This window comes from Giraffa tippelskirchi, chromosome 2 (genome assembly GCF_054371585.1).
Source record: "Giraffa tippelskirchi isolate mGirTip1 chromosome 2, T2T-mGirTip1v1.2.pri, whole genome shotgun sequence".
NCBI classification, from domain to species: domain Eukaryota; kingdom Metazoa; phylum Chordata; class Mammalia; order Artiodactyla; family Giraffidae; genus Giraffa; species Giraffa tippelskirchi.
Window position 1 is genome coordinate 87,239,221 of NC_137276.1, and position 27,572 is coordinate 87,266,792.

At 35.9% G+C, this 27,572-nt stretch overlaps 1 long non-coding RNA gene and 1 pseudogene across 1 annotated transcript in view; one reads left to right on the forward strand and one right to left on the reverse strand.

The window, feature by feature from the left end:
- LOC145539813 (uncharacterized) overlaps positions 1-27,572 on the reverse strand; it is a 373,122-nt gene that overhangs the window by 110,574 nt on the left and 234,976 nt on the right. The gene's annotated exons all lie outside the window — the stretch shown is intronic.
- On the forward strand, positions 20,222-20,397 carry LOC145540082 (U2 spliceosomal RNA; annotated as a pseudogene).

Consider the following 27,572-nt stretch of genomic DNA (forward strand, 5'->3'; position numbering starts at 1 on the left):
GTTACCGTTTCTTTCTCTAGGGGATCTTCCCTACCCAGGGATCCAACCTGGGTCTCCCTCACTTCAGGCAGATTATTTACTGTCTGAGCCACCCGAGAAGCCCATAAAGAGTGAAGGACTGCCCAAGCAAATAATAAACAAAGGGAAGAGAGTCACAAAGGCAGAGCAACAGAGCATCAGTGACAAGGAGATCTGTCTTTGTTGTCATTCACCCAGAAAACTAAAGTTCTCAAATGAAGACAGGGTTTACTCCCATGTCTACAGTGAGAGAAGTGCAACCTCAATAAAGTGTTGGGTAAACTTATTCCAAGGCATTTGGGGGTTCAAGTTATATGCAAATATTACATTTCCGAATGAGTAAAGCTAAAATTTTAAGTATTCCAAGTATGAGAATAGTGTCTTTTATATAAAATAAAGCAATGCAATTAAAATACTTACTTATGTTTTCATCGTGGCTGCTACCAAGGTCATCATCACTGTTCTCGTTAATGTTAGTTACTTTGGACTCCACTGTATAGGCTTAGTCCAATGCTTTCTGCACCAAATGTTGCTTGAGTTAAAGAATGTATCAGTTAGGCTATGGCCTCAGTAATGCTGCATGATCACCCATTCCAGAACATGGTAGCATTTTTTAGAAAGCATGTATAGTCAACCCTTAAACAACATAGGTTTGAAATGTGTGGGTCCACTTATACCCAGATTTTTTTTTTCAATAAATACATACAGTAGATCCAATGTTGGCTGAATCTGTGTACGGAGATTGGACTATGGGACTTGAGCAGCCACGGATTTTAGTATCTGCTGTGGGTTCCAGAACCAATTCCCCACAAATACCCAGGGAGGCTATTTCCTGCCTTTTCATCCACAGATTGGCTGTAGTTTGACCAGTCTAAACTGGGTTTGTTTTTATCTCAGTTTTTTGCATTATGTCCTCTTTAAACCAACAGCTAACCGAGTTATTTTCTTCTCACAAAGAAAGACAGGAAGGTAAGAGGGCAAGCCACCCAGCACATTTCAAGTCCCTGCTTGTGTTCCATTTGCTAATATCTCACTGATGCTTGGCCAGAGTCTAGGAGATCGGAGATATAATTCTGCCATGAAAAGGGTGAATATTTGCTAAACAATAAAATTATTGCTAATTTCATCTGACTCAAGGCAGGCAGTGAATACTCAGGTTACACATGAGTATAATATACACGTTGCATATATTCCTTCTCCTCCAAAAATCTATACCCTGTGAGCCTCCTCCTTGCTTCTGATTTTAGAGGTGGTCACTCCTCCCAACCTCTCCTAACTTCCTTTAGGGTCAAAGTGAATTGTGCCTTGACTGTGAAGGTTTATTGGTCTTGTATCTTTCAGTAAAGAATCCACCTGCAATGCAGGAGATGCAGGTTCGACCCCTGTTCAAATTTCAGAGGAGATCTGGCAAGCTGTCTTCAGGTCACAAAATCAGACCATGACTTAACGACTAACAACAATCTTGCAATTTGTAATTTTAAAGGTTGCTATGCATGTTACTAGTATGTGTGGCATTATTTTTATGAGAAAACATATACTATAGTTACATATGCATGCGTGCTAAGTCGCTTCAGTCCTGTCTGACTCTTTGCGACCCTATGGACTATAGCCCATCAGGCTCCTCTGTCCATGGGGATTCTCCAGGCAAGAACACAGGAGTGGGTTGCCATGCCCTCCTCCAGAGGATCTTCCTGACTCAGGGATCGAATCCAGGTTTCCTGCACCTCCTGTACTGCAGGCAGATTCTTTTACCGCTGAGCCACCGGGGAAGCCCCTATATATACATATATACACATATAGTATATATAATTTATTTAACTAAATACCATCAATGGCCAATTTGTTATCTAGTATTATAATTTTAGTAAACCATGAAAAATTGGAGAAGTTATCAACATAAGTAGTAAATATTTCTGGTCAAATGCAAGTTCATTTGATCTGTTAACAAGATATTTTTCTTATTGAAATAATCATATTAGGACTTATTTATGAGGAATTTTATTCTCAATGACCAAAAACAGTTGTCAAAAAGATCAGAATACAATATTACACTAATTCCATATGATAGGTTTTGACATTAATTTGTCTTCTAATTCTAAAATGCCTTCCTATTTTAATAAGATATACATGGCAACCTAATCTGTCTTCTAACTTTTTTAGGACTTGTTTTAATAATGGCCCAGAAAATTAAATTTATGTATTTAATAGTATTATTGTAGTCTCATTTTTATAAGTAGGCTTAGTGTCCTTTAAATGATGATACATAATATGCAGACACAAGAATAGTGAGCCTTTACTAATTTTGTTTAGATGTTATGTATAGTTTCTTGTAACTAAAGAGTCTGGAATTAATCAACACATCATAGATTTAGAGAATTAAATGTCTCAAATGAGAGGAATATATTTCCCAGATCCGAGATCAAATAAGTTTCCATGGAAAATTATTAACAAAGGCCTCATTTAAGAGGATTTCAGACACTAAACTATGCTTAGTAGGATTAGTAGCATAATGCAGTACAAGGACACTGAATAAGACTTTATGATTAATGTTTTGTTGTGGATGCAGGTAGGCTCTTGATTCTTGCAGCAAGAACTGTGCCCCACTCAAATGTGAGTGAATTGCAGGGAGGCACTCTGGTTTTAGAGGAAAACCTGACAAGTAGAATCAACACAAGGGCAGAGTCCCAGCTTTGCCTGCAATGTTCTATGATCTATCACAAAGTGGTTATAAAATGATGAGACCATACAGCCTATCTTTTCTTGAATTTGATGTCACAACTAAAACATTATCTTAAATTTAGCTGTTCTTACTCCAAATGGTTAAATTTACTGTTGCTCAAGATTTAAAATTTAATCTGAAGATTCTTTAACATTACAAAGAAACATAAAGTTACCCTAAGTTAAAATCAATTAATGGATATTGAAATAACTGCAAAGACCTGTGAAATTCTTCTTCAGGTTGGCAGAAATGAAAACATGTCAGGATTTCATTCTGGTTTGTGCTCCTTACTCCATTAGGAGTCCCAAGAGGTAAAGGAATCAAGACAGATTTACTTTTGCTATAAAAAGAATGCACTTTTCATTGGAGGTAATGAATTTCTGAAAGAAGAAATTTTCTAATTCCTAAATACCTGACTAGTGGCATCATTTTTCATATGTAAGCCTTTTTTCACTCATCATGAATTATTCATACACCTACCTTAATTTTAATTACCAACCTAACAGACTTAAAAATCACACTGCACCTAAAAATATAAACTATCACACTGAAGTTGAGAATGCATTATTCTTTATACATAATTGCTATCATGCTGAGGTTGGGTTGCCACCTTTTCCTGTGAAACCACGAAGAGATTCTGTATGTATGCCTTCAACATATGCACGTTAGTTAAAAACAGACCCTTTTGGCAACCTTCTGTCTTCTAATACTTTTCATCCTAGAAGGTTTATTAGTTTTACTTTACAGAACCATTCAGCAGTTACTGCTACTAAATAGAAGATTTCTCACCAGATAATTGAGTCAGTAATTCACAGGGAGGACAGAAACTAGGGCTTTAAGAACTGCAAGTTAGAGGTCCTTCTAGGAGTTATTAGTAGCTCTAAAGCTCTGGCATAGTTCACTAGAAATGAAGCAGATCCATATGATAGTCTGTGCAGGACTGCCTCTGTGGCACTGCCTCTAGTAAAGACTATTCAAGACTGATACCAGTTTCACTTATTCCAATTATATACCCATGAGCCAGTGAAACAACTCTTTTTAAATGGTATGGGTTACCTTTCCATGAAACAGGGAAACCAGGACTGCATTCTGTATTCCAAATATCCTGTATTCAACTCTCCTAAACACATTTAAATGAATACTCATTTCTTGGCAATAGGAAATACATTTTAAACCTTAAATTTCTACGTTAAATGTAAGTATGCTATTAACTGTTAATCAAATGTCCTCTTTACTGATAGTGTTTTTTAAAAAAATTATAAATTGTTTATTGACTCTATAAGTAACTATCAGAACTTGAAGTACTGAAAAATCATTTTAGTATTATTGGTAGTAAGAAGCTTGAAAATTTTTATGTCAAAATGTACTGTATATATATATCTATATATATATATATATATATCTCAGGAAGGTTTTACAAAGACTCAGGATTTCAGGTTAAATTAATGAACTCTATTATGAATTCAGAAGAGCAAATTACAGAAAAGTACTTTTAGTAGAACATGGTTTTTGTTAAAATGTATACATTAACCCATTTAATCTTTGCAACAACCATGTGAAGAAAATACTACTATTATAATACTTATTTACAGATGGAGGAAATGAAGTACAAGTAAATGTTTTTTAAATGGCTAATGAACCAAGATTTCAACCCAGGCAAACTAGTATCAGAGTATAATTCTCCTAATCCAGTCACTCACTGTTTTTTTAGAAGAGAGTGATTTTACAGAGTTAATAAAAATAAAAAATATATACATACACTTTTTCAAGATGAAAAGTATTTTAATATTCAACTTATAAAAACATATTTCAAAAAATTCTCCACCTGATTTGTAGCAAAATGTACTTCTATAATTTACACTGACTTCAAACCAATCTCCTCAAGTTATTACAGGTCATTTTGGGGGGAATATTTCTAGCTGTAGGCGCTCTCTTCTAACAATAAAATAAATCTTTCTCATAACAAAAAAAAAATGAGAAATGGCATGAACACATAAAATCTATTCACACCTTGCAAAACTACATACATCTCTTTTAGCCATTTTTTAATATAAAGATTGTACCCTTGGAGAACAGGTCCCAAATTTGTCAACACAGCATGACAATATTAGAGATACTAGGGAGTTTTGTTTGTTTGTTGGTTGGTTTTCTTTTGCTTACTAATTACTTGGATGATAATCTTCATGGAACGCTGCAAAGCAGAAAACAGAACAGCAATAAACTCTGCAATTAGATCCCTTTGTTCCATTCAAGAACCTGAAAACTTTCAGGTGCTTTATAGTTTGCATCTCTTGTCAATCTTATGTTCCTTTTGGCAATTAGATGCTAACCACCCCAGAATGCATAACCATTTAAACATTTTTTATTAAATTCCACTGCAATTAAAAACATCTCCAGTTAAGATACATAGCTTAATTTAAAGGACAGAGATTTATTAAATAGTGAGACTGCCCTTTTCCGACTATAATTTTTGTTACCATATATTAGGAGTATTCAGTGCATTTTTTACCTTATATTGTTGACTAAAACTAACCACTAACACTATGTTCCAATTTTGTCTCAATCTTTCAAGCTATTGTAAATACTGAAACTGTATAGGAAAATCCTTATGCAACATAATCCAACAATGTCCTTACTAGTTTGTGAAAAGCAATTAAAAGCCTTTGAACCAAACTCCTTTTTTTTGGTGTTTGCTAAACCATTCCAGGGAATGTCATGCCTATTATATGTATCAGATTCCTTCCCATCATGACTTTGCAAGAAACTCTTTCCATATCCAAACACACCTGCTATAAACCATAACTGTGCTGATTATTTGCAATATGTCCAGAGGTGAGCTGGTACTTACTAAACTGAGGCTTTGAGAGCTGAATTGTAAATATTCAGGAATTTTGCAAGCCTGTTCTTATACCATTTGAAGCTTTAAATGGGCCATGGGTTACAAAATGAAACTCTGCCAAGCCTTCAAGATTAGGGGTTTCCCCCATCTTTGAGAGCTGTTTTACCCTCATGCCACTGGGTTTACCAGGTATGATCATTTCTTAACAATGCTATCTGTTAACCTTATTGAAACTAAGGAATTTGTGGATTTCATACAGATTATCATTCTCATGCCTAGCCACTCTTATATAAGTGGTTGAGCAAAATTATAAAAGATGGTTTTCTTCAGGTTACTGGAGAAGGAAATTAATTTTCACAACTTTTCTAGGTTTCCCATTGCCAAAAGATCACTTTATGTGGAAAAGATAGAAGACAGTTCTGCTGACTTAAAAGTGATTTGTCAAGTTGTCTTAATGTTTCCTTTCTGTTTTAGCGAGGCTTTGTTAGTCTACAAGCAGCACATTCAACATCTTGTCTTGTCTGTTCTTTACTCCTTTATGTCACCAAAGTTTTTTGTTTTTAGCAGGCACTGTGGAGCTAGAACAAGGTACTTTTACTGCTCAGTTAAAGTTAACTGGGGCCACAAGTGGTCTCATACAAGATCTAGGGAACAGATGGACCAGTAAAGCAGAGCCACGGTGACTAACCATAAAAGAAGTCCTCCCAGGGTGTCTTAACAACAGCCGAAGTATTACAGGCATTTCCTCTAGAGCCATCTGGCTTTGATTTTTCTAGCTATTTTTTCTGTTGACACACAGAGCCACAAAGTTAAGGAAGCAATAATTCTTCTCTAGTTACTGTAACAGCAGTTACACCAATTTTTCTAAAGCCACTCATCAAGTACAGGGACCCATCTCATAGAAGAATATTCTGTGGGTTAAAAGACTATGTTAGTTAAGAGGGGAGTGATACAAAGTTACACTCTAGTTTAAAGTCAGTGTATGTATTCTTATAGGTTCAACTGATGTTCATTTGTTTTATCCCAATTGAAATTGAAGACCCAGTTATTCCCTTCTACCACTTCTAAAGCAATACTTAAACAAAAAAAAAAAAAAAGAAGAAGAAGAAGAAGCAAAATAATGGTACTATTTTGAAAAGTTCTCCTTCCCCATCTCTCACTCTAAGATTTATTCTGACAATAACTGAAGTCATTTTAACGGTACCTAGGTAATAAATTTGAGTTATATTTACTAAAGCTTTTGAAGTTTTGATCAGGCTTATTCAGTTAAGGGAATCTCACAAACATTGTTGAAGGGGAATTTTCCCACTAGGAAAAGGCAAGTGGCTGATGAGGTTCAAATGTAAAAGCATGTAGAAGATGAGGAAGTCAAGTAGGGAAGATGAGGTAAATGAAAATCTATGGTAGTGTTTCAGAGTTTTTGATGAATCACTGTGCTCAAATCAAACATTACATGTGATATAAAGACAGAGAATTGATGGCCCCAAATCAACCTTGATGCCAGAGTAAACCAAAAAGAGATGCTTGCCATTGTGGTCTCTCCTAAGAGTTTAAGGAAAGAGACTGGATTCTAAAAAAAATGGTAAATAAATTAAAATGCTGAGATGGAATTGTAATCAATATAACTAGATGTCACTGAAGAGATAAAGCCATGAACAGAAAAGTGAACCATACTTTACAATATAAAGAAACATTGTCAGGTATTCCATAGGGTGCAAGATGGGTCTGGTTGAAGCCAGAAACTATGAACAATGCACAGATTCACCAAAAGATTAAGACCTAAGCATAGCACTACCGTATGCTTCCCCTCCCCTACACCTCACCACCACACTACTGCACTTCCTTCTACCCAGTAGATCACATCTGTCTTTCAGCAAAAGAAATTACAGTGCATACTAAAAGGCATTTTAGTCTGAATTGTTTGAAAAGACTTAAGCCTAAGAACCCAGAATTGGATATGGCAAGAATGTTGCAATTGTCAGACCAAGAATTTAACGCAAAAGACACAATGATTAATATGCTAACGCCTCTAACAGAAAAAGTAAGCAATACGCAAGAAGAGATAGATAATGGAAGCAGAGAGATGGAAGTTGAAAGTTGGGAATCTTGAACTTAGTTAAACAAAGACAGTAAAGTCTATCGATAAAATGAGCTAAGACTTTGAGATCAAGCAGAGGTAACACACTGAAAATTCTGAGTTGCTAAAGCTGATATTCTGTTACTAATTTTTTCTGAGAAAATGACAGGAGGCAGGATTTATGAATATGAGGCAAGAAAGAGCTGCTTAACTGAACCAAAATGAAGTTAGACTATCTTGACATTAATTTTAAGTTATTCTAAATTATCTTTAATTTATACCAAGTTTTTTACACAAACACAACATGTATATTTTAAGTGACTTAGAGGGTTGCCTTCTGTATAAAGACTGCACAAAAATATTTCCATTTGTTCTGTATTAAAAAAACAAAAAGGGGGAACCAGAACAAACAAGAAAAGGAAATTAGTTTTCAACAGAAATAGGGATGAGTCTGTACATTGTCACTAGGAAGTCTATAAGGGCTAAACTTACATGGATATGAATAAGATGCTGAAAAATATGTCTTAAAGCTGTATTTGCAAAGTAAGCACCTATTTACTTAGTTTACATATGATACACAAGATGAGGAGTGCTAGGTAAGCCACCACTTGCACCTACACTGATCATGTACCATATGCTGAGATAAGGCTGCCAGAGGTGGTAATATTAGATACTAGGTGTTCTGTAGAACATTCAGAGCAGGTACTAAGTTACACACTTATAGGTATTAGAGGGAGTGCAAAATTCTTTTCAAGGAAGCAGCATTCTTTGAGTCATATAAAGAATACCTCCTTCCCTGGAACATCCAGATCTCAGTATATTATTTGAAGTGTATTATAATCCTCAGCTTTACAAGGCTTTGTAGCATAGCAGAGAATGTCAGACTAAAAGAAATAGTGGAGAACTATCATGTTAACAGGAACTAGCTCTTGGTTTTTAAAAAAATCAAGGAATATTGGAGATGAGAGTTCCCAAGATGGCAGAATAGGAAGACCTTGAGCTCACTTCCTCTCATGGGCACACTGAAATTATAACTATTTACAGAACAACTATTAACAAGAATAGAGAAGGAAATGGCAACCCACTCCAATATTCTTGCCTGGAGAATCTCATGGACAGAGGAGCCTGGGGCTACGGTCAATGGGGTCACAGAGTCAGACACAACTGAAGTGACTTAGCACAGCACATTAACAACAAAGACCAGAACCTACCAGAAAAATCTTCTGCAACTAAAGACATAAAGAAATAACTCCAACAATGGATAGGAGGAGCACAGTTGCTGTAAAGTTAAGACTCACACACTTAGGTAGGCAATCCACAAATAGGAGAATAATTAGAATAACAAGAGTTCTCCCAAATGACAAAGAGATCTGAGGCCCACACTGGGTTCCTCAACCTGAGGGTCTTGCACTGGGAAGATGAGTCCCCAGAATGGTTGGTTTTGAAAGCCAGTGGGGCTTACTTTTAGGAGAGGCAGAGAGCTGAGGGAAAAAGAGACTTCACTCTTAAAGGGCACAAGTAAAAGTTAATACAGTTCAGGAAAAAGGACAAAAGCAATAATTTGACAGGAGCCTGGGTCAGTCTTACCTGCTGACCTTGGAAAGTCTCTCAGAGAAGCAGGGGGCAACTGGAGCTCATCTTGGAGACACGGACACTGGTATCAGCCACTTTGGGGAGCTGCTTCAACCATATGGACACTGGAGCTAGCAAGTGCCATGTGGGAATCCTCCCTCTAATTTACTAGTATCATTACCTAGCTCTGCCTCTGCCCATCAGCAAGTAGGCACCAGTACTGGGACATCTCAGATCAAGCAACTAACTGGGTGGGAATGTAGGCTCACCCATCAGAAAACAAGTTGCTTTAAGACCCTCTGACTCTAAAGCCACCCCTGGACACAACTTTGCCCGCCAGAGGGCCCAGGACATGGTCTCACACACCAGTGCATAGGCACTGGACTCGGGACCCTCGGGGCCCTGCAGCCAGAGACCCCCAGGTACCAGTTCTGTTTACCAGTGGTCAGAAACCCAGAAACTAATAAAACACTCTCAACGGATTTCCCTGGATATCCAGTGGTTAAGATTCAACTCCCAATGCAGGGAGACTGGGTTTTATCCCTGCTTGAGGATCTAGAACCACATTCCACAACTAAAATCGAAGATCACATGTGCAGCAACTAAGACCTAGCACAGCCAAATAAATAAAAATAAGTAAACATTTTAAAAAGACTCTCACAATATATATTCAAAAATTTACAGAATGGAATACAGAAATTTATAGTTTTATAATAATAATGACTTCACAAACCACTTTCCAGAATAGATAGAACAAGATTGAAGGGAATAGACAAAAGAGCATAGTAGGAAGACCCTGTGCTCATGGGGAAGACCCTTCCCCATGGGTACACCAAATTCACAGCTATTTACAGAGAAACCATCAATAAGAATGATCTGCTGCTGCTGCTGCTAAGTTGCATCAGTCGTGTCTGACTCTGTGCGACCCCATAGATGGCAGCCCACCAGGCTCCTCCATCCCTGGGATTCTCCAGGCAAGAATACTGGAATGGGTTGCCATTTCCTTCTCCAGTGCATGAAAGTGAAAAGTGAAAGTGAAGTCGCTCAGTCATGCCCAACTCTTAGCAACCTCATGGACTGCAGCCTACCAGTCTCCTCCATCCATGGGATTTTCCAGGCAAGAGTACTGGAGTGAGTCGCCAGTGCCTTCTCCAAAGAATGATATGAAGAGAAGAAAAAAATATTTTCCACAACTAAAGATATTAAGAAGGAACTGCAACGAGATAGAAGGAGAAGCTGAGATATAATATAATCAAGATCCACACTCTTGGGTAGGTGACTCATAAAAAGCAAGATAATTGCAATTGCAGAGGTTCTCCCCAAGAAGTGAAGGGTCCAAGCTTCATATTAGGATACTTTACAAGGAAGACAACCCCCCAGAATATCTGACTTTGAAGACCAGCAGAGCTTTGTATAGGAGAGCAGGAAGAGACCGAAACTACACCCATAAAAGATTCACACAAGCTTTCAGATGCTCTGAGACCTAGCATGGAGGCAGTAAATTGAAAGAATTAAGGCTTTACTCTTAAAGGGTAGAAGTAAAATTTAACCCCCTCTAGGGCCCAGAGCAAAAGCCCACCAATGATCCAGCACTAGTCCCTGGGCACCTGAGGGTTCCACAGCCAGCTTCCTCATGACCCAGACTTGCCAAACAGCAATCAGTAGCCTCTGTACGAGGCAAGGCTTGGCAACCACTCAGACTGGGGGCAAGCCTCCCTACCAGAATGTCCACCAGAGTCAGTCCAATACAACAAAAGGATGCACACAGCCCACAAAGAGGACACCCCTCGAGTATATATAGCTCTGGTGACCAGAGGGGAGTGTGCCCCTGGGACATATAGGACATTTGTTATGAGAGGCCACTTTTCCAAAGTCAGGAAACACAACCAACCTACAAGGTGCACAGAAATAAAAACAGCAAATTAGACAAAATGAAGTGATAGAATACGTTGTGAACAAAGGAACAAGGTAAAAACTCAGAACAAGAACTAACGGAAGTAGAGATAGACAATCTACCAGACAAAATATTCATAGTAATGATTATAAAGATAATAAAAGAAAATGGAAGAAGAATGGATGAACAGAATAAGTTAGAAGATTTTAACAAGAATGCATAAAGACTACAATAACCAAAATGAAAAATATATTAGAAGAAATCAACAGCAATTTAAATGATACAGAGGAACAGATCAACAAGCTGGAAGATGGAACAGTGGAAATCACTGAAGCTAAACAGAAAAAAGAAAAAGGATTAAAAGAATGAGGGCAGTTTAAGAGATCTCTGGGACAAAGAAATCATACTAGTATTTTCATTATAGGAGTCTCTGAAGAAAAAGAGAGAAAAAAGGATGGAGAAAGTATTTGAAGACCTAATAATTGAAAACATCCCTACATGCAAAAAGAAACAGATTTCCAAGTCCAGGAAGCACAGGGTCCCCAAAAAGGGTCAACACAAAGAGGACCACATCAAGACACATTGTACTTAGAAATAAAAAAAAAATTAAAGATAGAGAATATTCAAGTACATATGGATCATTCTCCAGGACAGATCACATACTAGGCCACAAAACAAGCCCAAGTAAATTCAGGAAAACTGAAATCATATAAAGCATATTTTTCAACCACAATGTCAAGAGACTAGAAATCAATTTCAAGGGGGAAAAAATGGAAAGAAAAACCCCACAAACACAAGGAGGTTAAATAATATACTACTAAACAAAAAAATGGATAACTGAAGAAATAAGAGTCAAAAATGAATGGAGGCAAATAAAAAAGAAAACAGAGTGATCCAAAAATCTATGGGCAGGAAAAGTGGTTCTAAGAGGGAAATTTGTAACAATACAAGCAAGAAAAATACCAAATCAATAATCTGACCTTACAACTAAAGGAACTAGAAAAAGAAGAACAAACAAAACCCAAATTTAGTAGAAGGAGAGAAATCATAAAGATCAGAGCAGAAATAAATGGGGCTAAAAAAACCATAAAACAGTTCAATAAAAATAAGTTGGTTTTTTGAAAAGATAAACAAAATTGATAAACGTTTAGCTAGATTCATTTAGGAAACAAGAGGACCAAATCAAAAAAAATCAGAACTGAAAAAGGAGAAATTACAACAGATACCATAGAAATACAAAGGATAATTAACAGATTACTATGAACAATTACATGGCAATGAAATGGACAAATCCAAGAAATGTAGACTCTCCCAAGATTGAACCAGGAAGAAAAAATAAAGAGATCAATTAGCATTAACAAAATTGAATCAGAAAAAAAACTCCCAGCAAACAAAAATCTCAGACCAGAAGCCTTCAAGGTGAATTCTACCAAATATTTAAGGATGAGTTAACACCCATTCTTCTCAACTTATTAAAAAATAAAACAATTGCAGAAGAAACAACACTCCAAACTCATTCCATGAGGCCAGCAATGCCCTGATAACAAAACCAAACAATGATATCACAAAAAAGCAAAACTACAAGCCAATATCACTAATGAAGGTAGATGCAAAAATCCTGAACAAAAAACATTTGCAAACCAAATCCAACAATACATTAGAAGGATCAAACACTGGATCAAGTTGATTTATCCCAAGGATGCAAAAATGTTTAAAAATCTGCAACATAATCAATATGGTACACCATATTAACAAATTGAAAAGTAAAAGCCATATGATCATCTCAATCAATGCAGAAAAAAGTCTTTGATAAAATTCAACATCATTTACTATAAAAATTCACCACCAAGTAGACACAGAGGGGAATATACATTAACACACACACAAAAAAAACATATGTGATAAGCCCACAGGCAACATCATATTCAATGCTGAAAAGCTGAAAGCATTTTCCCTAAGATCAGGTATAAGACAAGGATGCCCACTCTCATTACTTTTATTTAACCTAGTATTAAAATCCCTAACCACAGAAATCAGACAAGAAAGAGGAATCAAAATAGCAAGGGAAGAAGTAAAACTGCCGCTGTTTATAGGTGACACTATAAAATACATAAAAAATTCTAAAGATACCACCAAAATCTACTTGATGAAGCTCATCAATGAATATGGTAAAGTTGAAGAATACAAAATTAATACATAGAAATCTGTCACATTCCTACATATAACACTGAACTATCAGAAAAAGAAATTAAGGAAACAGTCCCACTTAAGTCACATGAAAAAAAAATAAAACAATACACATAGCAATAAGGAGGTAAAAGATTCACACTTGTAAAACTATAGGACACTAATGAAAGAAAACGGAAATGACACAAATAGAAGGAAATATATACTGTATTCATGGATTGGAAGAAATAATATTGTTAAAAGGATCATACTACCCAAGGCAATCTACAGATTCAATACAGTCCCTGCCAAAATAATGATAGGATTTTTCACAGAGCTAGGACAAATAATTTAGTTTGTATGGAACCACCAAAGACCTTGAGTAGCCAAAAAAAAAAAAAAAAAAAAAAATCCTGAGAAAGAACAGAGCTGGAGTAAAGGTATAACAATCTCTAACTTCAGAAAAGTGCAAAGTCACAGCAATCAAAACTGTAAGATTCTGGTACAAAAAAATATATATCAGTGGAACAGAATAAAGAGCCCAGAAATAAAACCATGCACTCATGGTTAATTAATCTCTGTCAATGAGGCAAAAACATACAATGGAGCAAACAGTTTCTTTACTAAGTGGTGCCATGGGCAACTACATATAAAATTAGAATATTATCTCACACCATATTCAAAAATAAACTCAAAATGTATTTAAGATCTAAATTTAAGACCGGAATTTAAAAACTCCTAAGAAATCACAAGTAGAAGATTGTTTGACATAAATTATAACAATACTTTTTGGATCTGTGTCCTAAGGCAAAGAAAATAAAAGTAGAAATAAATAAATAGGACCTAATTAAACTTAAAAACTTTTGCACAGGAAAGGAAACAATCAACAAAATAAAGAAAACCTACTGAGTATGAGAAAATATTTATAAATGATATAACCAATAAAGAGTTAGTATCCAAAATATATAAACAGCTCATACAACTCAATATCAAAACAATCAAACAATCCAAATAAAAATGAGCAAAGAAGTGAATTAGGCATTTTTTCCAAAGAAGACATACAGATGGCCAACAGGCACATGAAAAGATACTCAACGTCACTTATCATCACAGAAGTGCAAATCAAAACTGCAATAATATATCACCTCACACTTGTCAGAATGGCTATCATCAAAAAGACCACAAATAACAAATGCTGTCTGGATGGGGAGATAAGGGATCACTTGTACACTGTTGGTGGGAATGTTAATTGGTGCAGCCACTGTGGGAAACAGTATGAAGTTTCCGTAAAAAACTAAAACTAGAACTACCATGTGATCCAGCAATTCCACTTTTTCATATACATCTGAAGAAAACAAAAACCCTAATTTGAAAAGATACACACACACTCCAATGCTCATAGCAGCATTATTTATAATAGCTTTATGTGGAAGCAACCTAAGTAACCATTAACAGAAAAGTGGATAACAAAGATTATTTTTGCCATTTGCAACAATACAAATGAATTTGGAAGGTATTATGCTTAGTGAAATAAGTCACACCAGAGAAAGACAAATATTGTATGTTATCACTTAACGTGGAATCTAAAAAGTAAAAAAAAAAAAAATGACTGTAACAAAAATATAAAACAACCTTAGCAAACCAGACTAGATGAGCATTTCCTTAATTATATTAAATATATCTACCACAATCTCACAGAAAATATCAAATATCACCTTAATGATGAAGCTTTAAGAACTTTCTTCAAAAAAATTGAAAAAAAATGCAGATTTTTAGTATATTTCTACTCAACCTTGTTTTGAAGCTCCTAATGAATATGACACCAAAGAATTGATGCTTTTGAGCTGTGGTGTTGGAGAAGACTCTTGAGAGTCCCTTGGACTGCAAGAAGATCCAACCAGTCCATCCTAAAGGAGATCAGTCCTGGGTGTTCACTGGAAGGACTGATGTTGAAGCTGAAACTTCAGTACTTTGGCCACCTCATGCGAAGAGTTGACTCATTGGAAAAGACCCTAATGCTGGGAAGGATTGGGGGCAGGAGGAGAAGGGGACAACAGAGGATGAGATGGTTGGATGGCATCACCGACTCGATGAACATGGGTTTGGGTAGACTCCGGAGTTGGTGATGGACAGGGAGGCCTGGCCTGGTGGTGCTGCGATTCATGGGGTCGCAAAGAGTCGGACACGACTGAGTGACTGAACTGAACTGAATGAATATGACATAAAAATATTTTGTAAAAAGTTATAGGAAAGAAAATAAACATTATTTGCAGAAGATATGATAATTTATTTAGAAAAATCCAAAGAAATGAAGATAAATTATTAGTTTAAGAGTTCAGTGAACTTAAGATTACTAAATACTAATTTTAATTACAGTATCAAAAATAATTAGAAAATTTAAATTTTAATTGATAGTATTTACAAAAATAAATGATCAGGCATATAGGAATAAATATAGCAAAAATATGCATTATTTTCAAAGAAAATCATTAAACTTTTTTAAAAGACATAATAATGGGATCAGCAGATCAGTTCAGTTCAGTTCAGTCACTCAGTCGTGTCCAACTCTTTGCGACCCCATGGACTGCACCACGCCCGGCTGATACAAAGTAATAAATATTAAATAAACAGCACTTTCCTCCTACATAGCACAGGGAACTATATTCAGTATTTGTAATAACTTATAATGAAAAATAATATATTTGTATGCATAATTGAATCATTTTTCTGTATATCAGAATCCAACACAATATTGTAAATCAGCTATCAAAGGTGTTCAAAGTGTTAGTCACTGAGTTGTGTTCCAACTCCTTGCGACCCCATGAACTATAGCCCTCCAGGCTCCCACCATGGGATTCTCCAGGCAAGAGTACCGGCATGGGTTGCCGTTTCCTCCTCCAGGGGATCTTCTCAACCCAGGGACTGAACCCAGGTCTCCTGAATTACAGGAAGATTCTTTACTATCTGTGCCACCAGGGAAGCCCAAATACTTCAGTACAAAAAAAAAAAAAACCCACAATAAAAGGCAACCTAAATAGAGATATATATCATGTAATGATAAAGAAGTCTTTATAAGACAGAAACAACCTCACCACTGAACCCAATCTATACATTTATAATGGGTCACAAGCAGGCATTTAAAGCCCAGGAAAATGGGCAACACCTGGAAGAAGATGAACAAAGGACACCAAGGGAAAACTTAACTACATCACCATTTTGTTCTAATGAAATTCCATGTTGATAGTTCACAGAATGACTTTAATGTTTGAAGGTTATTCTGAAATCTCTATTTCTATGGTTAAGAGTCTCAAGCTCAACAATGTTCATAGTTGTAATATGTGGTCTGAGGAGGCAAAACATATTGAAATTCTGGGCCAAGTGCATAGAGGACTCAGGTGAAAGCAATACTATTAAGGCCTCAAATTCAAGACTATTGAATTCTCTTACACATAATTTTCTTAAAAGCCTGCATAATTTTACTTTTATTGGAGTCGTCACCTTCAGACACTGATTATTTTGGAGACGCAATCACAGAAACCTGAAAAATCAAGGTCTGATGAGAAGCCCTAAATAAACCAAGTTTCAGAAGCCCAAATCTAAAAAGCAAGGAGCTTTCAACATTAACACCCCAAATTCTATATTTCTTCTCTACTGAGAAATCTAATATTGCACGTATTAAAACAGAGTGGGAATATTAAATAAAAAAAATAACTGAGTTAAGAGAAGTCACTCTCGGGTGAGTTAAACTGACATACAGATACAAAAGAAAAGAAAAGGATACAGAGAAAACATCAGCTAATAGAACTTAGAAAAATTATTTAATGTTTGCTCCCATGGTGGATTCATGTCAATGTATGGCAAAGCAAATTAAAAAAATAAATAAAGAAAAAATATATATTGCCACTAAAATAATTTATGGGTGTGCCCTCAGTCACTTTAGTCATGTCTGATTCTTTGCAGCCCCATAGACTGTAGCTCTCCAGGCTCCTCTGTCCATGGGATTTTCACCGCAAGAATACTAGAGTGAGCTGCCATGCCCTCCACCAGGGGATCTTCCCAACCCAGGGATCAAACCCACATTTCCTGAGTCTCCTGCACTGCAGGTAGACTTCTGAGCCACTAGGGAAGCCTCTTAGTAGTTTTATATATTTACATGTAGCATGTGAGTGACTTCACTGTTTACATTTGAATACCTGATCAAATATATTTTATTATTATTTATTATTATTATCTATTATCATTTATTATTTCTGCAATTTGCTAGCTAATAGCTAGTTGTCTCAATATCTCTAAGTAATCTGTCTTTTCCCATTAATTTTAACATCAACTTTATATGTATTTCTTTGGCTCATCTATCAAAGTTGACAAAGGCCTGGGGTTGTTCAGGCCTAATTGTGCTTGGTTCAAGGTGCAGGCATTTTTAGGGCTATAAACACCACTTCTATGCTGACCACTAAACAAATTCACATCTCCAGGACAGATTTTTTTTTTAATTAATTTATTTTAACTGGAGGCTAATTACTTTACAATATTATTGTGGTTTTTGCCATACATTGACATGAATCAGCCATGGGTGTACATGTGACAGATCTTTGACTGTCAAATGGGACACATTCAACTTTTTACTTTACATATCTACATATCAAAATGAAATCCTTTATTTTGCCTACAAAACATGGTTCCTCCTATGATATTCCTCTAGCTCAGGAATTACCAGCACCATACACCCAGTATTTCAAGCTAAAAATTGAAAGAAATAATCCTTGGGGCAACCTTTTCTTAGGGGTTCTTTCTCCTTCTTGCTGAACCCTTCAGTTCTAGCTCTGTGCCCTGAGATTTATACAGGCACAGTAAATAACGACTGCCTTCTAAATAATCTACAATTGTCCACTTTTCCTTTTACAAGTTATGTCAATTTCTTCACATAATATCTGGATCTCCGAAAATTCAATATTGGAGTAAGTATACTACTTTGCCAGAATATTCATTTCTTCATCACCAGGAAGGTGTTTCTCAAAAATACTCACACAAACCTATACAGAGTAACTAATTTAAATTGGTTCTTTATTTCAGGGGAAAGCACAGGGAAAATATAATTAATTGCCATTATTTTATCATATAATTTTGTAACCACACTCTCAGGCAATATATATTTTTAACCCCATTTCACAAGCTTCAAATCTGAGACTTAAAATAGTTAGCAAACTTCTCAAAATCAATTGTCTGGCTACAAAATTGACTTCTTTCCAAAATGTTAAGGTGGCTCCCCGTAAGAGCCTTCTCAACTACTCAATGAATCTGGAAGGGGAAAACATGTACACCCATGGTAGATTCATGTCAATGTATGGCAAAACAAATACAATATTGTAAAGTTAAAAAATAGATAAATAAACTAATTAAAAAAAAAGAATCAGAAATATCCTTTCTTCAAAATCTCTCAGCTGAGTCAAAGTTTAAATTTCCATGTGCAATCTCACCAAAGCTTTTACAATTTTTAACTACTGCTTCAATGACCTACCTGTTCATCCCCTACCTGCACATCTACCTTAACACAAAACAACTTAGAAATTAATAAAAATAAGAACTCTTCTCATTATAGCCTCTGGCATCCCAACCTGCTTTCCCATAGTTCAGGAATTCCTGAAGTTCAAAATGTCAGTCTCCAGGTTTTCAATATAATTTTTGTGGCAGTGGAACATTTACAGAGGTTATTTTGCCACAATGGTGAAATACTTTTGTTAACTACTGCTATTTTACAGCAAGAAATAAGCGTTAATTGACATATGAGTATGTAGCCAGAAATTTTGTGTACCCAAGGAAAATATTCAGCAATATGTTTCTTATTGTATGCTAAGTTACAAACCTATAGGTTTCTGACTCTTATGAAATGCTGGATGGATGGAGTATTATTTGCCAAGATAGAGAAAGAATATGAAGGGAGAAGATTTGGGAAGGCTGAGGGTAAGAAGAAGATACATTTTCCTGACTCTAAACTTGCTTTCCACTGTTTTTGTTGTCTTTGCTAGTGTGTCAGAGCACAGCTGCTCAAACTTTCTCAAAGATAAGAACTACTTGAGTCTTTTTAAAAATCCAGAGTTCTAGTTACTTTCCTTGGACCCTGCGAGCAAGTGAAACTTGTAGAAACTGTATTTTTAACAAAAGTATGTTGAGAGGTTATTGATTACCAAAAAGACAATTGTGAAATATTTAGTGGATCATCTAGGAGCTATGTAATTAACTAGTAGGTGTTTTTTGTTTTTTGGTTTTTTTTCCGGTAAGAGTAGGGTGTTTTGTTGAAATAGCTATTTAAATGTATCCTTTATTGTTGTTATTTACTCACTAAGTCAGGTCCAACCTTTTGCTACCCCACGGATGGTACTCCACCAGGCTCCTCTGTCTGTGGAATTTTTCAGCAAGAAAGTGGATTCCTTTCACTCCACTCCAACCACTGGAGTGTGTTGTCATTTTCTACTCCAGGGGATCTTCCTGACTCAGGGATTAAACCAGCATCTCCTGCTTTTCCTACATTGCCAGGCACTTTCTTGTAGCATTTTGGAGTTTTTTAATGAGTATCTTTAAAAATTTTTTGCTGAAATGGCAAAACACTTTAATTCATTTAAAGTTAGAATTATAGCCTCAGAATGACTTCTGAGTTGGCTTTTTAGAAACCTTCATATCATGTGTTCCGAAATTTATCTTGGATATCTATGAAACTTCAGATAAACACTATTTAATATACATGGAAAAAGTAATAATATTAAAAAAAATCAAAGTAATTCTTAAAAATAAACAAGAATAAAAAGTAACATAAGAGAAAAAAGAGGATATATACTTAAAAAGAGAAAACTCTCAACGACTTCTAAAAACGAAAAGATATTCTAACACATTAGTAATTAGAAAGATACAACTTAGAGCTACATAAAGTTCCAATTTTCAGTCGCTTCTGGGCCTTTTGGCTAAGATCAAGTGTAGTATCTGCTCTTATCAGTTTAATATCTGATACGCCCTCTATCCAATTTTCATTCATTAGCTTGGCAACTTTTAAAGTAATCATACCAATTGCTGACAAGGAATAAATCTGTTGTACCAATCTACAGAATAATTTAATGTTATCTAGTACGGGGTCGCTAAGAGTCGGACGACTGAGCAACTTCACTTTCACTTTTCCCTTCTATGCACTGGAGAAGGAAACGGCAACCCACTCCAGTATTCTTGCCTGGAGAATCCCAGAGACGCCAGAGCCTGGTGGGCTGCTGTCTATGGGGTCACACAGAGTCGGACACGACTGAAGCGACTTAGCAGCAGCAGCAGTAAGATTAGGGCACTACAAATTGTATTATTAAACTGTGACTCTTTAAAAGTAAAACAGTATACTAAAATGTAGTTATGTATTATTTAATATATTTATTTGCAGACTCTTTTTATTACACTGATGGACCTATAAATAATTCTGTTCAAAACAGCTTTTAAAAATGAAATTCTTCAAAAATTTTAAACTGTAATTGAAGCAAAAGGGAAAAATAGCTTTATATTTCTTATTTAAGCATTAAAAACAGCAAGCAGAATAATTATTCTGGAAAATATTTATATACTCACAGCTGTTTGTCAGTCAATTTTGTCTGGTTATTTTCTGACAAATGTATTTCTCTTATAATAAAGTTGATCACTGATTTTTAATAAAATCATCTGCAATCTTTTCCAAAATTGTTTCCAAAGTTGTCACCACCACCAAGAGTTATCATCAGTGTTTAGCTTCTTAACTGAGTTTTACAAAGCATTGATAACATTGTCAAAGTTTAATTTCTAGCAGAATAAACTTCCAAAAGCGTTATTTTGGTTCCATTAATTGGATGCTTGATCAAACCATTTGTAGATATAATTTCCTATGTGAAACATCTAAATGGCATTATTCTACTGCTTGTGATTTTTCTTTGTTGCTAATGGAGCTAACATATTCACAGCTCTTGCTGCATGTTTCATAAGTACTGAAAAGATCTGGAAAAAAAAATACAATTTACTTAAGAAAGCAGTGATTTGATCTAAATGAAAATCCATGCTTCTCAGAGTGGTGTGCTTACACATTTTCTCCAAATTCACAAGTTAAATATATGAAAAGGACATCTTTAGGCAGTTTTCTTAATGTAACTAGTAACTTTTGAAACCCCACCCAATATTGTGTCCTCAGATTTGCATCTTCTGGGTGTCAGGAGATCAATGTTAACTTTTATGGCCTCAATAATGGATAGAAAATGCCAATGGATGTATTGTACCAGTTTTATGGTTGCCCTACACTTCCTTGAAAGGGAAGTTCAGCACTTAATTTTTAATTAAACACATTTTTTAAAACTCACTACTGAAACATTATTTCAAAGTAAGTAACCAATAAATTAAAGTGGAGGTGTCTGAGAGATGATAAAACCACTCTAGCAAGACCAAGCAACTACTATCTGTGTGCTCAGCTTCTATTCTCTGCACATTGTTCATATGTACCAAAGCTCTTATTTCCTTTGTTTTCTCCAAACTCAGCATATGGTGGCCTGCCAGTTTCACTTAAGTGGACAGCATGAAAAATTGTGTCCAATGCTTACCTCACCATCATGCAAGATTGGAAGGAGTTAGCTGTCCCTGGCCACTGCTGACCCAGTGCATATTGTTTTATCATCAACACTCTGCATGCTGTCCTTGAAACGGAGACACCAGCCATGTTTTGTTTGAAGTGGGTGAGGAAAATAAAGCCGATTTTCAGATTTAACCCCCTAGAGAGGTTATAACTCTTAACATTTCATTTGTCTCCCATTTTTATACAGCCATGACAAAAGCTGCAAGTATTAGACAAAATGGACATATAACAAATAGATGCTAATTTTTAATCAATGCAATTGCTATGAATACTTCATTTAAAAAAAAAAACAGGACAGATGTTAAATCAATCAGAATGTATGGACAAGAACAGTACAGTGGCACTCACAGGAACAAGAAAGCCTGGTCTCCCCAGAATTGAAACTGTGCACACCCTGCAACCCAGCTCTTCTTCGTGTATATATTCATTAGTAACTCTTATACACGTGTACCTAAAGTACAGAGAAGGGTTTTCATTATAGCATTTGGATAAATACATTATAGAACACAATGGAATACAGTAGACTGATGTAGGTAGCTCTCAACATGAATGAGTAGGATAAAATAATATTTGTATAAACATTGAAAACTCACAGTACACTAATAAGTGTTATATATAGCACATATATTCTGATGAAACTATAAAATCATGAAGGTAAAGCTAAAGATCAGGTTCATAGTAATTGCACCTCTGATCAGGGAAATGGAAATGAACTTGTGGTATACTGCAATTATAACTGAATGCAATATACATGGAACAAGATAGGCATTAATTGTGATCATTTCTGGGTGGGGTTAAAAAGGCACTCTTATTTCACTTAATATCTTATTTTTCCAAATTTCACTCAGAAACAAAACAGTATCATAGGAACAATATTCAGTTTAATTTGGAATCATATTGTTACATATTTACTTTGCCTAAAAGATGTCCTTCCCTATTGGCACCTCCAAGGGATTCAGAAAAAGAAAGTATGAAAAATGTGGTATTTTATTTAAAAAACGTACACTTCAGTAGTCAGTAGTGTCCGACTCTTTGCAACCCCATGGACTGCAGCATGCCAGGCTTCCCGGTCCATCACCAACTCCCGGGGCTTACTCAGACTCACGTCCATCGAGTCAGTGATGCCATCTAACCATCTCATCCTCTGGCGTCCCCTTCTCCTCTCGCCTTCAATCTTTCTCAGCATCAGGGTCTTTTCAAATGAGTCAGTTCTTCACATTAGGTGGCCAAAGTATTGGAGTTTCAACTTCAGCATCAGTCTTTCCAATTCAGGACTGATTTCCTTTAGGATGGACCGGTTGGAACTCCTTGTAGTCCACAGGACTCTCAAGAGTCTTCTCCAACACCACAGTTCAACAGCATCAATTCTTCAGCGCTAAGCTTTCTTTAAAATCTCTCACATCCATACATGACTACTGGAAAAATCATAGCCTTGACTAGATGGCCCTTTGTTGGCAAAGTAATGTCTCTGCTTTTTAATATGCTATCTAGGTTGGTCATAATTTTTCTTCCAAGGAGTAAGCATCTTTTAATTTCATGGCTGCAGTCACCATCTGCAGTGATTTTGGAGCCCCCCAAAACAAATTCTGTCACTGTTGCCACTGTTTCCCCATCAATTTGCCGTGAAGTGATAGCACCAGATGCCATGATCTTAGTTTTCTGAATGTTGAGCTTTAAGCCAACTTTTTCACTCTCCTCTTTCACTTTTATCAAGAGGCTCTTTAGTTCTTCTTCATTTCCTGCCATAAGGGTGGTGTTATCTGCATATCTGAGGTTATTTATATTTTTCCCAGCAATCCAGATTCCAGCTTGTGCTTCATCCAGCCCCACATTTCTCATGATATACTCTGCATATAAGTTAAATAAGCAGAGTGACAATAAACAGCCTTGATGTACTCTTTTCCCTATTTGGAACCAGTCTGTTGTTCCATGTCCAGTTCTCACTGTTGCTTCTTTACCTGCATACAGATTTCTCAAGAGGCAGGTCAGGTGATCTGGTAGTCCCATCTCTTTCAGAGAGAGTTTTTCCACAGTTTGTTTGTGATCCATATAGTCAAAGGCTTTGGCGTAGTCAATAAAGCAGAAGCAGATGTTTTCCTAGAACTCTCTTGCTTTTCTGATGATCCAACAGATGTTGGGAATTTGATTTCTGGTACCTCTGCCTTTTCTAAATCCGCCTTGAACATCTGGAAATTCATGGTTCACATACTGTTGAAGCCTGGCTTGAAGAATTTTGAGCATTACTTTGCTAGTGTGTGAGATGAGTGCAATTGTGCAGTAGTTTGAACATTCTTTGGCATTGCCTTTCTTTGAGATTGGGATGAACACTGTCTTTTTCTAGTCCTGTGGCCACTGCTGAGTTTTCTAAATTTGCTGACATATTGAGTGTAGCACTTTCACAGCATCATCTTTTAGAATGAAATAAAATATGGGATTTCCCTGGTGGTCCAGTAGTTAAGATTTCATCTTCCAATGTAGGGGTGTGTGTTCAATCCCTGGTCAGGGAGCTAAGATCCCACTTGCCTCAAGATCAAAAGGCCAAAACATGAAGCAGAAGCCATATTGTAACAAATTCAATAAAGATTAAAAATGGTCCACATAAAAATCTTAAAAAAAGAAAGAAAATATATTACCAGTACATCACTATTCTTCATACTTTTTGACACATTATCCATATAATTACAATCAAAGTAAGAGGACAGAGAAAAACACATGCAGAATTTGACTCCTGAATTAAGGAAATCATGTTCATGTTTAAGTATCTACAATATAAATACTTAAAAGAGATATATAACATTTCAGAATTGATGTTTTTACAATTAGAAATGATTGATACATGCCAATAAAAGCTATATGAGTTTTATGGAAACAATGAATACTTCTCTTAATGTCTTTTAGTGTATAAAAATGGGAACAGCTATCTTCATGCAAATTAACTAGACTTCAGTTGCACTAATTAAGAGAACTACAGTTTAATCAATCAAATGGTAGATTGGTTATAATGTATGTCAAAATCATTCTTTGATAAATTAGGTTTAGAATCATATCTATTTTCAGAAACATAATACAAAGAAAAAAGATTGGTATTGCAGATTAGTAAGATTTCAATGGAACATGTAACATCTTCAAAATCTGATAAGAAATTTCCAATCCATAAAACACTAAAAGAAAACGGTGAATCAGTCTAGACACACATTTCGAAGAGCTGATGAGGTTGCAACCACTTAGGCCTCACTCTTGAGTTACCTCCATAATGATCAGCACTTGCAGAGTTTTCTAGCTTCAAAGAGCCTACAAACTAACCAATTAATCCTGACACTACCCAGTGAGACAGTGATAAGAAATCCCTGGAAGAGAGCATCTAACTATATAATTCACACTTGCCTATATAGAATTCAGCATATATGTCATGTTGTGTTTTCCTATCTTTCCATTTCAATAAATCTTACAAGAGATGATATCCATATGTGAATACATGATGCATAGCTGTCTATTGTGTATAAAATGATGTACACTGCAGTCAATCTGCAGCTAAAAGCTAACAAAGAAAGATATATGTACAGCCAACACATGAGAAACATCTGGTACGTTCTGCTGTATTTTCTTTTCTCATTCATTTTACATCTTGTTCTTGGTCATTCCAGGGTGGACTTGATTTGAATAAGCTACAGCTCTTCCATGGGGATATCCAATTCTCTTGTCAAAGATTAAATTATTTTCATTTGTTCTGAAATAAAGGGTTTTAAAATTAAGAACCTATAAATTATGTTGAATATAAGGGAATACCATATGGGAAAGCTTCACCCAAATGAAGGAATATTTAACTACTGTATTAAGAATTCTTTCTACTAGGATTCCCTTCTCTCTGCAGGTAGCTGGCTACAACAGTCTACCAAAACAAATCTATTCCCGCAGTAAAGGCCAATAATAGGTCACTCAGAGAGAGCACTTTCTGTCTGCAAAGGGCTTTACATCTTTTTGCTAAAATAGGGGAAATCCTTATCCCGTTTCCCTGTTTAACTGAAAATTCATTTTAAAATTAATCCTCTCCTTTCAAAGAAATTCTGAATTTCCTTCAAATCGCTTGACCCTTTTCTAATCTCTGTAAATATCTAAAATTACACAGATATATACATATGCAAGAGAAACAGTATGACTGGATGACCATCCAGTATGTCCATGTGTTCTCTTTTAAAAATTCTCTCATGTACTATTTGCATTAAGGTTGTAATCGTAATTCAATGCAGGATCTATTTGACCAACATCCCGAGGACATCACTGAAGGATGTATACACAATGTGAGTTAACAAGATTTCTACCTGCACACACTTTACTTGTAAATAAATTTACATAGTCAAAATAATCAGCTTTGCTGTCAAAGATACTGCCTAAAACTCTAATTTTTTTAATATTCTTCTTTTTACCTTCAAGATCCAAGCATTTTTTCCATTAAGTTTATCTAAAATAGACTGTTGAACATTTAAACTGAATGAAAAAAGGTAAGTTGAAAATATTAGATTTCTTAGTGTAAGTAATAATTTCAGTTTTTTCTTAATTAATTGCATATGGTTAGGGAAAGAGCTAATATGCCATATTGACGTATTATTTGAGCCTCTAGAGAAAATAAGACTTAATTCATTAGTAAGGGGAATTAAACTAAGGATTTCTACATGGATCTACCTTAAAAGAGTTGAGATGTTTACAAACACTAAGCTCAAATTCCTTCCAGTTACAATTAAACTTATTATATATATAGGCTTCCCTTGTGGCTCAGTTGATAAAGAATCTGCCTGCAATGTCGGAGAACTGGGTTCAATCCCTGGGTTGGGAAGATCACCTGGAGAAGGGAAAGGCTACCCACTCCAGTATTCTGGCCTAGAGAATTCCATGGACTGTATAGTCCATGGGGTCCCAAAGAGTCAGACACAACTGAGCGACTTTCACTTTCATTTCACTTTCACAATTAAATTTATCATATTATATATACGTGTGTGTGTGTGTGTGTGTGTGTGTGTGTGTGTGTGTGTATGGGCTTCCCATGTGGCACAGAGATAAAGAATCTGCCTGCCAGTGCAGGAGACACAAGAGATGCCGGTTTGATGCCTGCGGGGAAGATCCTCTAGAAGCGGAAATGGCAACCCACCCCAGTATTCTTACTTTGAAAATCCCATGAACAGAGAGGACCTGGCAGGCTATACATTCCATGGGGTTGCAATGAGTCAGGCATGATTGAATGACTGACATGTGTGTGTCTGTAGTGTGTGTGTGTGTGTGTGTGTGTGTGTGTGTGATGGAATACTATTGAGCCGAAAGAAAAGGAAATCCTGTCATTTGTAACAAGATAGATTGACCTTGAAGGTATCATGCTAAGTAAAATAAGTCAGACAGAGAAAGAACAACGCCTGTATTTCTCATTTACATGTAGAATCTTAAAGATGCCACTCATAGAGCATAGAACCATGATTTCCAGAGACTGGGGATTTGGGGAAATGGGGAGATTTGGTCCAAGGGTACAATCTTCCAATTTTAAGATGAATAAGTTCTGAGGATCTAATGTACAACATGATAACTATATTTAAAAATACTGCATTTTCTATTTAGTGGTTTCCCTGGTGGCTCAGTCAGTAAAGAATACACCCACAATGCAGGAAACCTGGGTTCGATCCC